Consider the following 12,768-nt stretch of genomic DNA (forward strand, 5'->3'; position numbering starts at 1 on the left):
AGGGGAAAAGTACTCTGGCCTTTCTCTTTCTCCTGCCTTCTAATCTCCTGTCTTCCACTGGTGAAGCCGAGCGGGAAGCTGACTTGGGAAGTCCTGGGAAAGGCATTCTCTGGGTGCCAGTCCCACTTTGACACAGAGCAGGGGAGGAGGAAAATAGATCTGGGGGCTGGGACTGGCCCAAAGAGCTTCATAGACGTTCTCCTGCTCCATGCTTGACATGCATACCTTAGGTGGTCATTACTCAAGGGCTGTGGTGAGTTGCTTACCAAGAACTCACAGTGACAAACCATAAATTCAACATACATATGATGAAACCATGCCTAAAATATGTTGTTTTTCAAAAGTGCCAGAAGGCATATATAATACGATCCCATTTTTGTGTGTCTTACAGTAATTAACACTAGCTGTTGTGATAACCCCAAAGTCTCCATAGCCTGATAGAATAGCAGGTTATTTTTCACTAACATCACAGTCTAACATGGGGTTAGGGGTTCTCACAAATGGTCCCCTTCCAAGCTGTGACTCAGGGGTCTAGGATCTTCCCACCATGTGGCTGTGCTATCTCAGAGTCCTTCATTCCCAGGCAAACATAGAGAACCATATGAACAGTAGAAGGACCGTGCAGAAGATTGGACAGGTCTCTTTAGGGGATCCTTCTGGAAGTGGTGTATATCACTTCTGCCCACCTTCCACTGGCCGGAGCTCAGCTACAGAGTTCCAAATTAATTGCAAGAGAGGCTGGGAAATGTAGTCTTTCTGCAGGCCCAGGAAGAAGAAAAGGGATTGGTGAGCACTGAGCCACTGTGTCAAAAAAATAAGCAAACATATGCTTGTACGTGTATAAAAATGTTTCTGGAAGGATACATAAGAAGCAGGACCAGCTACATAATTTGGGGGCCTAGTGCAAAATGAAAATGCTAGGGCCCTTGTTCAAAAATTATTAAGAATTTCAGGGGCTGGCCCCGTGGCTTAGCGGTTAAATGCGTGCGCTCCGCTACTGGCGGTCCGGGTTCAGATCCCAGGTGTGCACCAACACACCGCTTCTCCGGCCATGCTGAGGCTGCGTCCCACATACAGCAACTAGAAGGATGTGCAACTATGACATACAACTATCTACTGGGGCTTTGGGGAAAAAAAAAAAGGAGGATTGGCAATAGATGTTAGCTCAGAGCCGGTCTTCCTCAGCAAAAAGAGGAGGATTAGCGTGTATATTAGTTCAAGGCTGATCTTCCTCACAAAAAAAAAAAAAATTTCAGGATGACAGTGGCAGTGCATTAAACCAAGTGAAGAGTCCTTCTGAGCATGAAGGCTGGGTGACTGCAGAGGAAGTAAACCTGTGAAGCTGGCCCTGATAAGAAACTCCTAACGTGATTACCTCTGTGGAGTGGTACTGGGGGTTGGGGAAGGCAGGGAGAATTTACTTATCATATTACACTGTGATATACATTTTTTTGCCAGGTGTATATATTACTGCAATAATTTAAAAATATCTCGTTCAGGGCCGGCCCCGTGGCTTAGCGGTTAAGTGCGCGCGCTCCGCTACTGGCGGCCTGGGTTCGGATCCCGGGCGCGCACTGACGCACCGCTTATCCCGCCATGCTGAGGCCGCGTCCCACATACAGCAACTAGAAGGATGTGCAGCTATGACATACAACTATCTACTGGGGCTTTGGGGGAAAAATAAATAAATAAAAATTAAAAAAAAAAAATATCTCGTTCATAATGGATTTGAGCCAAGATGTACACAAGCACCTTATCAAGAGGTAGAATGCGTTCCAGGTTAGCAGAACTTGACACAGAAGGCTGACTGAAACCATTGATCTATGTCAAGGAAGAATATGTCTGTTGGAAGGGGCTGGTCAGCAACAGGTGCTTAGAAAAGAAGATGCAAATAGCGACAGTTTCCACTTAAGCTTTGTTCTGGGAGGTGATCTGATATATATAAGAGAGAGAGATATCTACATATATCTCTTTATATATATATACACACCAGATTATATGTATGTCTATAATTTTATATATGATATTATATAGACACAGCATTTTATTAGTATATAATTATAAGTTTAAATTTATGACATGTACGGGGCCAGCCCGGTGGCATAGTGGTTAAATTCACGTGCTCTGCTTCTGTGTCCCGGGGTTTGTGGGTTCAGATCGTGGGTGCGGACCTACACACCGCTCCTCAAGCCATGCTGTGGTGGCATCCCACATAGAAAACAGAGGAAGATTGGCATAGATGTTAGCTCAGTGACAATCTTCCTCACACAAAAAGAGGAAGATTGGCAACAGATGTTAGCTTAGGGCCAATCTTCCTCACCAAAAAAAAAAATTGTGGCATTTACTTCTCAATCAATGAGAAAATATAGATCATTTAGATAAATAGAAAAAATTGAGATTATTGCAATCTGTTGTGTTATCAGCCTCAGTATCAGAGTTAGTATCTTTGTTTTGTTTGCACACATCTTGGTCCAGATAGGTTAGGTTATGTTGCCATAACAAATGGTCCCGACATTTCAGTGGCATGTCACAAAGGTTTATTTCTCACTCCGTCTCTGTGGCCAGCCAGGGGCAGGCTCCACTACAGGTTGCCTTCGCTCCAGGGCCTGGCTGTCCTCACTGTGGCCAAGAGAAGAGAGAACCATGGCAAACATTGGCTGGCTTTTCAAGCTCTGGCCTTGAAGTGACTCACATCTCTTCCACTCACATTTTATTGGCCCAAACAAGTCACATGGTCAAGCCTGATGTCAACAAGGCAAGGAAATATAATCCTATCCAGGAGAGAAGCAGGGACTGCCCGTAAACAACCATGCCATCTACCACAGCAAAATACTGCAGAAATCTGGATTAACAGAAAAATTGTTCGAAATGATAAAAGCTCACCTGGCAATCTCAAGGACTCTGATTAAATGAATCTCCAAGCTTGAAACAAAAATGAGAAAATCTGTTTCAAAGCCAAATCACTAAGCAGTGAGCTTATTACTTATCATAAATGTGAAAGTCAGACTAAAGTACCCATCTTAGAACAAGCATTAAACTCTCTGTGTTATGTTGTTATTGCCATACGATGTGTTAAGCATTCACCTTTTACTGCCTACTGGTATTACCCTGTCCTAAGAGCCAGGCTCTAGAAGATCCCACTGACCTTTGCTTCGCATTCCATCGAGTGCAGAGGGCATGTGCTCCAGGGCACACCTACTTCGATAAGGTGAGCAGACAATGCCCAGGCCTGGAATTTTCACAAGAACCAGTGCAGAACAACAGTCTTCCTAATCAGTGTCCCATTTACAGGGCATTCAGACACATTCATAGACATGACAGGAAAATCCACCCCAAGGACCTTCCCAAGTCTAGCCATGCTAATTACCATGTCTTGGGATCTAAATAAAGAAATAGAGAGGGCTTGGAAATTCGAATACCTGGAGGGGTCTGGCCATAAGTGGTACAAAGACTGACAAAGAGCAATTGATCCTCCTTGTCATTAGGCTGCAGGGAAGGGAGGAGACTGATAAACTGAAGAATCTGTGCTTCTAAAAGGAGCTGCTGCTGTTCAGCCCCAAGCAGTTGTTGCTGTGTAGACAAAACCCTTTTCTTTAAGTTGCAAATCAAATTTATTTGTGAAATCTGATGGTTTTAAATACTGACACTGGGGCCGGTTAAGTGCGCATGCTCCGCTGTTGGCAGCCCGGGTTCAGGGTTCGGATTCCGGGTGCGCACCAATGCACCGCTTCTCTGGCCATGCTGAGGCCGCGTCCCACATACAGCAACTAGAAGGATGTGCAGCTATGACATGCAACTATCTAGTGGGGCTTTGGGGGGGAAAATAAATAAATAAATAAAATGATAAAAAAAAAAAAATAAATATTGACACTAATTCAAAATGTTGAAATACTGCATAGGACAAACTAAACACTTTTGTAGACTGTGTTTGGGATTATCAATCTGTAAACCCTGAGGCAGGTGACCAGGGTAAAGATCTGGGAGGAGGGAGGAGAAATCTGGAAAGAAGTAAGAGGGCATGTGCTCTCTACACGTGCTCTCTACATGTGCCCAAAAGAGGGACCATGAGATGGAGCCAAGAGGGAGGAGGGAAGAGATGTGGACAGATGCTGGAGGGAGAGGGACCAGGGGAAAGAGACAGAGATGTTGAGATGGGAGATTTAGAGTGCTTTATGATGTGTAACCTCTCCTCTCTTCACAAAACCTCCAGGAAAATAGACTTTCAGCATTGGCGCGTTTGGAGTGAGGTGTGTACTTTCTTTGTAGTATGCCGTGGCGTTGAGACTGGCTCCCAAGAGACCCGGTTATATTTGAGCTGTGTTTGCATCTCCACCTAAGGCTGCTTGTTCTAAGTCCAGAGTGCAATCTCAGTCGCAATGTTTATTTGCTCTAAACATATCTGAACCCCATTGCAATGTGGGGATAAAAATAGTACCCACTGCACAGCCTTGTAAGACGAAGATAAAAACGAAGCACATAGTGTGCACTCAACAAAGAGTAACTGCAATTGTTGTTATTACTATTTACATATTATTATTTTCATTTGTAATCATAAGCCCACAGGGAGAGAACATGCCGATCAGCAAACACAAGTAGCCAGTCAATCCATTTAAAGCTTTTATTTCTTAGTAGAAAACAACTAAACTGCTCTCCTGGTTTTTTATGCATCAGTCTCTCGTAAGTTGGGCAGTGTGAATCATCCATCAGAGCGTAATTGCTGCTTTATACATGTCTGGCATTTTACCTTTTGCAGAGGAACTTACCCTTGGTGTCTCCGTCACTCTATGGAGGGGACAGATTATTCCCATAGCCCGTGAGCTCCTCTGGAGTGGGCGCCATGTATTAGCTCCCCAGTCAATGCTTGTGGAATTAATGAATACCTGCTGCCTACTGAAGCCACTTCCTCTCTCCCTCCCTCCCCCTAGTACATCCTCTGCTTAAATCTAAAAGGAAGAGAGCAAATTACCCAAGAGGAGCGTTTCGTTATTATGGGTGTTAATATCATGCCAATGGGCTCTCTTAGTTTTGGTAATATGAGTACGTAGGAGCCTTCCTCTGAGGAACTAGAACAAGAAGAGGTTCCTATGGCCTAGTAAAGGCTGCTTTATTCACAGACCTTTTATGACCAACTGGCATAACGACCTCAGGAATCTTCTGGAACCAGAGGTTGCAATATCCCCTATTCTTAGTCCTCCCCAACTGAAGTTAGAGAATTCCATTGGGGTGAATCTGGATGGTTCTTGACCAGGATCTTGTAGCAACATTATCATTTCAACCTAGGACTGCTGGAATAAAATTACCACGAGAGAAGTCTTCATTTATGATTCAGATTAAAATGAAATCACACACACACACACACACACACACAAATCTGGAATGCTATAAACCAAATTGACAACAGTGGTTTTCTTGTTGTAGTGGGGTGACTGGCAACTTTCACTTTCTACTTTAAACATTGATGTGTTTGCCTTTTTACAAGACTTTCATAATCAGGAAGAAAAAAAGATCCTGTATTTCCGTTTTGAAGAAGAAAAGGAAGAAACAAATGCAGCCTAGTAGCTTGAGCACTCCAGGTGGACAAGAAAGTGTTTATAATACTTATTGCCTAAATTAGAGAAAAGAGCAGAGCAGGAAGGCAGGAAGGCAGGGAGAGAGGAAGGAGAGACAGGCTGGAGGCTGGTCCCACCAGGGGCGGGAGGACAGCAGGGCCTGCAGGCCTGGGGTGGGGAGGCAGCCTCTGGGGGACACACAGCCCTGTGGGAGCAGCTGGGTGTGTCAGCACGTGTCAGCACGCACCCTGAGGGGCCTGGCCTGTTTGGGTTGAATAATTTAGAGATGGGAGAATTAAGGATCAGTTGTTCTGGCAACCAGCCCAAAGTTACACCTATGTCTTACTCATAATCTTTACACTTCGAACTGTGCCCACAGCTTCTGCCCTCACTGATTAAGAATGTGTGACTGGCTCTGCGAGTCTGGAACAAGATTTTTAGGTTTAGATGGGAGATTTAGAATCAAGGTTCAAACCCAAAGGACCTGAGAAGAAGTGTAGCAGGCAAAGCCAACCCTTCCTGTCTGTCATGCAGTTTGGAACAGAGATTGGGGAATTTCCAGGCACCAGTCACAGGGGTCGTTGTGTTCCATGCTGGGGATTCAGAGAGGAGAGAACAAGCTTCTCTCTGGAGGAGCTCTCAGGCAGGAAACAAGCACGTCTGCCTAAGAGCTGCGGTTGAGGAGGTGGCTTGGAGGCCAAGAGAGAGCACTTGTGACCACAGTGCTCTTTCACTTCTTGTCTACATGACAGGGTGACTGTGACAACCCTTCTGCTCTCAGTTTCCTCACCTGTAAAATGTTCCTGGCTTTTAGAGTCATCATGAGGATCAAATGAGTTAACACCTCCAGAACCCTCGGCATTCGTGCTGAATCAGTGTTAGCCATCGTTCTGTACAAAAGTGCTCAGGGGAACCCTGTGAGGGGCCATGAATTCTCCCACAGAGGTTCAGAGAAAGCCACAAAGAAGTGTGAAGTGGGTCTTCATGGAGGAGTAAGAGTTGGTTTGATGGACAAAGGTGGGCAGTTTATTGCCAGCAAAAGAAGAGAGGCACAAATATATACGGTATGTTGTTGAAGAGCAAGTTCTTTGGTGTAACTTAAGCACAGGTGTGTGTGCTGTGTGGGAAGCTGAGGTGGGGGGGGAAGGTGGTGGCCGTGTGTGTGTGTGTGTGTGTGTGCGTGTGTGTGTGCGTGCGTGTGTGTGTGTGTGTGCGTGTGTGTGTGCGTGTGTGTGTGTGTGTGTGTGTGTGTGTGTGTGTGTGTGTGAGTGGCCTGGAAGTGTAGGCTGGCTTACAGCTGAGAGAGACCTTATCAACCAGGCTTATGGGCTTGGGCTTTCTCTTTTCCCTGAAGGCATGTGGGAGCTTGAGAGATTTTGCTTTGTTTCTGAGGTTTCTAAGAAAAGAACGACAGGATCAGATAAGTGTTTGGAAAGTAGGTAATGGAAGAGGTGTCCATTCGGGAGAATGGCCTGGAGCCTCTGGCTGTTGTCCCCAGTCTGGTCACTAGAGGGAGGCCTGGGCTCAGAAGTGGCCCCACAGTGCGTGTTGAGAGGCTGTTGGTCCCTGGCGGCCAAGCAGGGGTCCCACAGAGGCAGCCAAATCCCTACTCCCGTCAGCCCCTCACATAGGCTGAGGCAGACTTGCTAGGTTACAGACAAGGGCACTGGCAAGTTAGGAAGAAAATAAAGGCCCCTGACGTGCTGGGGGAACCTTGGCCTCCAGGCATCCAACAACTGACCTCTTCATCTCCCTCCCAGCTCATCCTCCTTCTGTTCCTGGGGTGTTCCAGGGGGGGGTTCCTGGGGGGTTCCAGGACACCCCAGCCTGCATGGCCAAGCTTTGTCCACACTCCCACAAATAGCCACCGTGGGCCCGGGGGTGCACACACTGGGGGAAGATGAACCTGAGGATGAGGTCTGCACAGGTCCAGGGAGCAGGCTTGGGCCATTTGGGAAGAGAATTCTGGGGCCCTGGGTACTCAGAGCACATTCTAGAAGGGTGTCAAGGGCTCTGGGTAGACACTTCCCTTGGGCCTGTGGACAAGTTGCCTTGAGGGGAGGAATATGGTTAAAGAAAGAACCCAAGGATGTGTCCTGAGTGAAAGAATTTTGAGTTGGGGGCCGGCCTCGTGGCTTAGTGGTTAAGTGCGCGTGCTCTGCTACTGGTGGCCTGGGTTCGGATTGTCTGGCCATGCTGAGGCAGCATTCCACATACAGCAACTAGAAGGATGTGCAACTATGACATACAACTATCTACTGGGGCTATGAGGAAAAAAAAAGGAGGAGGATTGGCAATAGATGTTAGCTCAGAGCCGATCTTTCTCAGCAAAAAGAGGAGGATTAGCATGGATGTTAGCTCAGGGCTGATCTTCCTCACAAAAAAAAAAAAAAGAAAGAAAGAATGACTTCTCCAACTCTTGACTGGTTTCTTGTGTGAGAGAGCTGAGTCACTTCTCCTTTGTTGAGAGCTCTGTGGTTTTAAGAAAGATCTACACGTTCTTTGACCCTCTCCTGAAGAGATGGAGCCTATTTCCCCTTCTGGGCTGAACTGTCAGTGACTCGCTTTTAAAGGATAAAGTGAAAGCGATGGTGTGTGACTTTGAAAACTAGGTCATAAAGGCACTGTGACTTTCTCTCCTTTATCACTTGGATCATTGTTCAAGGGAAGCCAGCTGCTGTGTCCAGAGGACACTCAGGCAGCCCTGTGGAGAGGGTGGAACTGAGGCCTGCCACCAACAGCCATGTTGGAAGCTACTGCTCCAGCTCTGATCAAGCTTCAAACTGCAGCTCTGACCTACAGCTTCCTAACCACCCAGCTAAGTCGCCCCCTGAGAAATGGTGTGAGAGAATACATAGTTATCATTTTAAGTCACTACGTTTGGGGGTAATTTGTTATGCAGCAATAGATAACTACTACAGGCTTCAAGGGGACTCCCAGTAAGTAGCACTCTTATTTCCTGCTAGTGTTTTGCATAAGTCAAGAAATAAACCAAAAGTAAATATGGAAGGTGGAATATCATAGTGGTAAGAGCCCAGTCTTTAGCCAACTGAGTCTGCTAAGACCAAAGCCCAGAATTTAGGCTGACTTACTTGTAACCCAGTACCAAGGAACAGGAGACAGATCTCCCCTTGCAGAGGGGTCCTGCCCATTGAGAGTAAAAGCATGAAGGGAGAATTTCTACTCAACAGATGGGTTCACACCCAAGATAGACAGGTGTGGGTCTAAGTCAAGGACGCCCAAGTATTATTCTCAAAATTAACAGTAAGTGAGCCAGCCCTGGTGGTCTTGTGGTTAAGATTCGGCGCTCTTACTGCTGCAGCCTAGGTTCATGTCCCAGTCCTGGAACTAGGCAGCTCACATAGAGAATTAAAAGAACAACTAGGATATACAACCATGCACTGAAGCCTTTAAAAAAAGAAAAAAATTAACAGCAAGTCACTGCTTGCCTCCCACCCCCTCACCAGGGCAAGGAGGAGCAGTGGGACAGAGAGTTCCAGAAGTTCCACTAATTAAGCTTCCTTCACAGGAAGGAAATGTCAGGAATGAGGAAGTTTCTTCCCTCATGTCCTTCCCTGACGTCTGTCTGTGGTCCTGTCCCGTGCACGTGACCTCTTTCTTCCCCGTGGGGTTGGCACCCCGGGTGACTTCTCCATTGCGGGCATCTTTCTAATAGTCTTATTCTGCCTCTCTCTTCTGTGCCCTGGGAGCTCCTTGTTAACGTCTTTTGCACAGTGCTCTGCAGATATCAGGCCCTCAGTCAGGACGTATTGGGAATCATAATGCTTTAAACTTGTCATTTTGATACTGAGGTTTTATGTTCTCTTTAGCTGACCCTCTTTTTCCTAGCCTTTGAGGGTATTATTTTGTTAAATCACCAATGCTGATGGACCAAACCATCTTTGCAGGAATATGGCATAAATGTGAAATCATTACTCTTTTTTCACAAGGACCTTATCAGGGAGAATCATTCCATTTTATGAGTGGGAATGTGGTTCTGGAAATTACTTACTGACCAGCAAGCAGTGTCAGAGAGCCAGAAGAGGATGGAAAATCCTGTCACCCATTTTGATAGCTCAGTAATATGTACATCTATTTCATATGCACAGCTATTTCAAAGTCTGATTACCCTTATTTCTTATCATTGGGAATCTAGTGAAATAGCTATACTCTCTTCCTTTGCTGTTTCTCTAAGATTCATGCTTCTCATCCATTGAATGACTAGTCAATATTGTTGCATCTCTAGCCTTGGATATTCCAATCTCCATTTCCTCACAGTTGATTTAAAAAAAAAGCTTTCCACAATTTAGTATTCCAAACTAGTAACCTTGAGGCCATCTTTGACTTTTCTGTCTGAATTATGTGTTAACAAAATCCTCATCATTCTCTCATATGTCTTAGATTCACTCTTCCATTTATTTTTTTAAGTTTACCCGAGTAACACATGAACATAAAGGACAGAATTATATAGAGTAAAAGGTGAAAGGTGCCCATGGTGGTTTTAACGCCTACAAAGTCTTCCCATCCCAATACGTATGCCCTTTTAAAAATAATTAATCTTTAAAATTGAGGTAACATTGGTTTATGACGTTATATAAATTTCAGGTGTACATCATTCTATTTTAATTTCCGTGTAGACTACATCATGTTCACCACCCAAAGACTAATTGCCATCCATCACTGTACAGGTGTGCCCTTTTCCTCCTTTCACCCACCCTGTCCCCTCTTCTCCTCTGGTGGTCACCAATCTAATCTCTACATCTGCATGTTTGTTTACATATGCCCTTTTGCAGTGTCACTTTGCCACACATCCCATCGAGAGGCAGAGTCTGTCCTTGAAACTGGGCTGATCTTTGACTTGCTTTGATCTATAGAATGTAGTAGGTGTGGTGTTGCTGAGTTCCAGAGCCTCGGCCTTCAGAAGTTTTGCTGCTTCTGCTTTTGTCGCCTTGGAATGCTGCCTGGGACACCACACAAGGAAGCTGGCCTCACCCACTGGGGTGAGAGGCCAGGTAGATTGAGGGAGCCCCAATGGCAGCTGTCACCAATTGAATGCAGCCACGTCAGTACCCTCAGGGGACCCAGCAGAAGAGTTACCTAGAAAACCCAAAGCATCAGGAAAAATAATACGTTTTTGTTGTTTTAAGTCACTAGTTTTAGGGTGGTTTGTTATGTATGCAGCAAAGGATAACTGAAACAGCCCCCATCACCCCTCTCTTGACCCCACTCTCCTCAAACCTTTTCCCACACATCATAAATATCCATGCATATGTAACTACATAAAGCTAAAACACATCGTGGGATCACCCTTTACATCCTGACACATTTTCCTGTGAATACATACGGATTCCATAACTCTTAAATCTCCACAAACTACCTCATTGTGCAGATGTACCACCCTTTCTTGACCTATTCCTTGTTCATAGACATTTAGGCTATTTCTGATTTTTCACTAATACAAATAGCATTGCAGTGAGTAGCCCTGTGCCTTCCTGCCTCCCTGCTCTCATCCATCCTGTTCACCCCAGCCTGAGGTAAGGGAGGGGCAGAACAGGACATCAGTGGGTGCTTAGGGGCCTCTGGGTAAGTACCTGCAAGGTTGTGGCCTAACCCCTATCCTCTCAAGAAAACAGAGAAGCATCTGTGCACCAGGGCCACCACTGCTCCTCTCCCCCCTCCCAGCCTCCTGGGCGTTATTAAAGGATTGGACACACAAAGGAGATTTATAAAGGAAGATGGAGATACGGCTGTGTGTTAGAACAGTGGAAAAGCATACGGACCCTAGCAGGCTTCTGTGTGGGCTGTCACACAGGCTTTGCCCTCATCCAGCACTCTGAATTCCCTGCAGGGCTCTGTGCTGTCGGGGTGCTTAGAGTCTACGTGATTGGCTGAGGTGTTGCAGTAAAGGGTATGATTGTGGGTGTCTGTGATGGGGAGGAGGGCAAGGGAATGGGCTTTGTTTCTGCAGAGGGATTTCTGCCAGAGGTATGTGTGCGTGCGTGGCGGGGGCTGCTGACAGGGTGCTATCTGTGCCTGAGTGTGGATGTGACCCAACTCAGGGATGTGCTGCTGTTAAATGAAGCGAGGCATTGCCATGGCAACACAGCTCTCTGCTCCCAGCCAGATGCCAAGCCCTTAAATTATATTTTTCTGGCTGAAAGCGCCTCAATTGCCTCTGGTCTCCAAAGCAATGCACTGTGGGGGCACCAGATGCCTCACCCTCATCTCCAACCTTTCAGCAAAGCCTGAGAGGTGACAGGGAGACGTCGCTGGGGCACTGGTGAATTTTGTTTGGGGGAGTAGACTCTGGTGAAGGGGGTTGGAGAGACCCATGACAGGCCCCAGTTCTTTTATCTCCTGGACAGTGATGGGGGGTTAACCTTCTCCAGCACTTCGTTCTAGAAAGAAAATTGTACAATGAATGTCAATATAGAGATGCGAATCATTTCTTTTTTTTTTAAATAATTTTATTTATTTATTCATTTTTCCTCCAAAGCCCCAGTAGATAGTTGTATGACATAGTTGCACATCCTTCTAGTTGCTGTATGTGGGACGCGGCCTCAGCATGGCCGGAGAAGCGGTGCGTCGGTGCGCGCCCGGGATCCGAACCCGGGCCGCCAACAGTGGAGCGCGCGTACCCAACCGCTAAGCCACGGGGCCAGCCCCAATCATTTCTTTCACTAATCATTTCCTTTCCTTCCACCCATTGCCCTTCCTTTGGTTTTGAAGAGGAAAGTATCCCCGCCTCCTGGGTGTAGACGACTTGACCCGAAGAATACCAAGCTGAATCTCTTCCAGCAATGTGGATTTGGGTTAATTATCTATATGCAACCAACGTGGAAGGTCGGGGACTGAAGGTGCCACGTGGGGGCAGCCCAGTGTAAGTAAAATCAGCAAAGAGAGTCCGAAGTCAGAAGGAAGCAGACAGGCAGAGGGAAGCCAAGACCAGAGAGGGAAGGAGGGCGGGAGAGGGAAATCTGGCAGCTGCTGTGGTCTGATGTCTTTCCCAATTCTAGTTCACAGGGAGGCTGGGTGCACTTTCTGCCCTCGGTTGCTTTTTCTAATTTGATAGGTTTGTGTCTTCTAGTGGAATGATCCCTGATTAAGGCCTGAGGAATACTTGGATAGGGTTTGGCTGATGATGCTGGAAGTGCCTTTTCTAGACACATTCCCACTCAGGATAAGCAGTGAGCCCCTCAAAAAAAGGCAGCTTGGGGGG

At 46.3% G+C, this 12,768-nt stretch overlaps 1 long non-coding RNA gene across 1 annotated transcript; it reads left to right on the top strand.

The window, feature by feature from the left end:
* Nucleotides 1-3,846: 3,846 nt before the first annotated feature.
* LOC131420987 (uncharacterized) lies at nucleotides 3,847-12,501 on the top strand. The gene is made up of 3 exons (XR_009223725.1): nucleotides 3,847-3,960; nucleotides 4,211-4,247; nucleotides 12,279-12,501. It is a non-coding gene; the product is annotated as an uncharacterized LOC131420987 (long non-coding RNA).
* The last annotated feature ends 267 nt before the right edge of the window (nucleotides 12,502-12,768 follow it).

Source organism: Diceros bicornis, chromosome 24 (assembly GCF_020826845.1).
Source record: "Diceros bicornis minor isolate mBicDic1 chromosome 24, mDicBic1.mat.cur, whole genome shotgun sequence".
Taxonomy (NCBI): domain Eukaryota; kingdom Metazoa; phylum Chordata; class Mammalia; order Perissodactyla; family Rhinocerotidae; genus Diceros; species Diceros bicornis.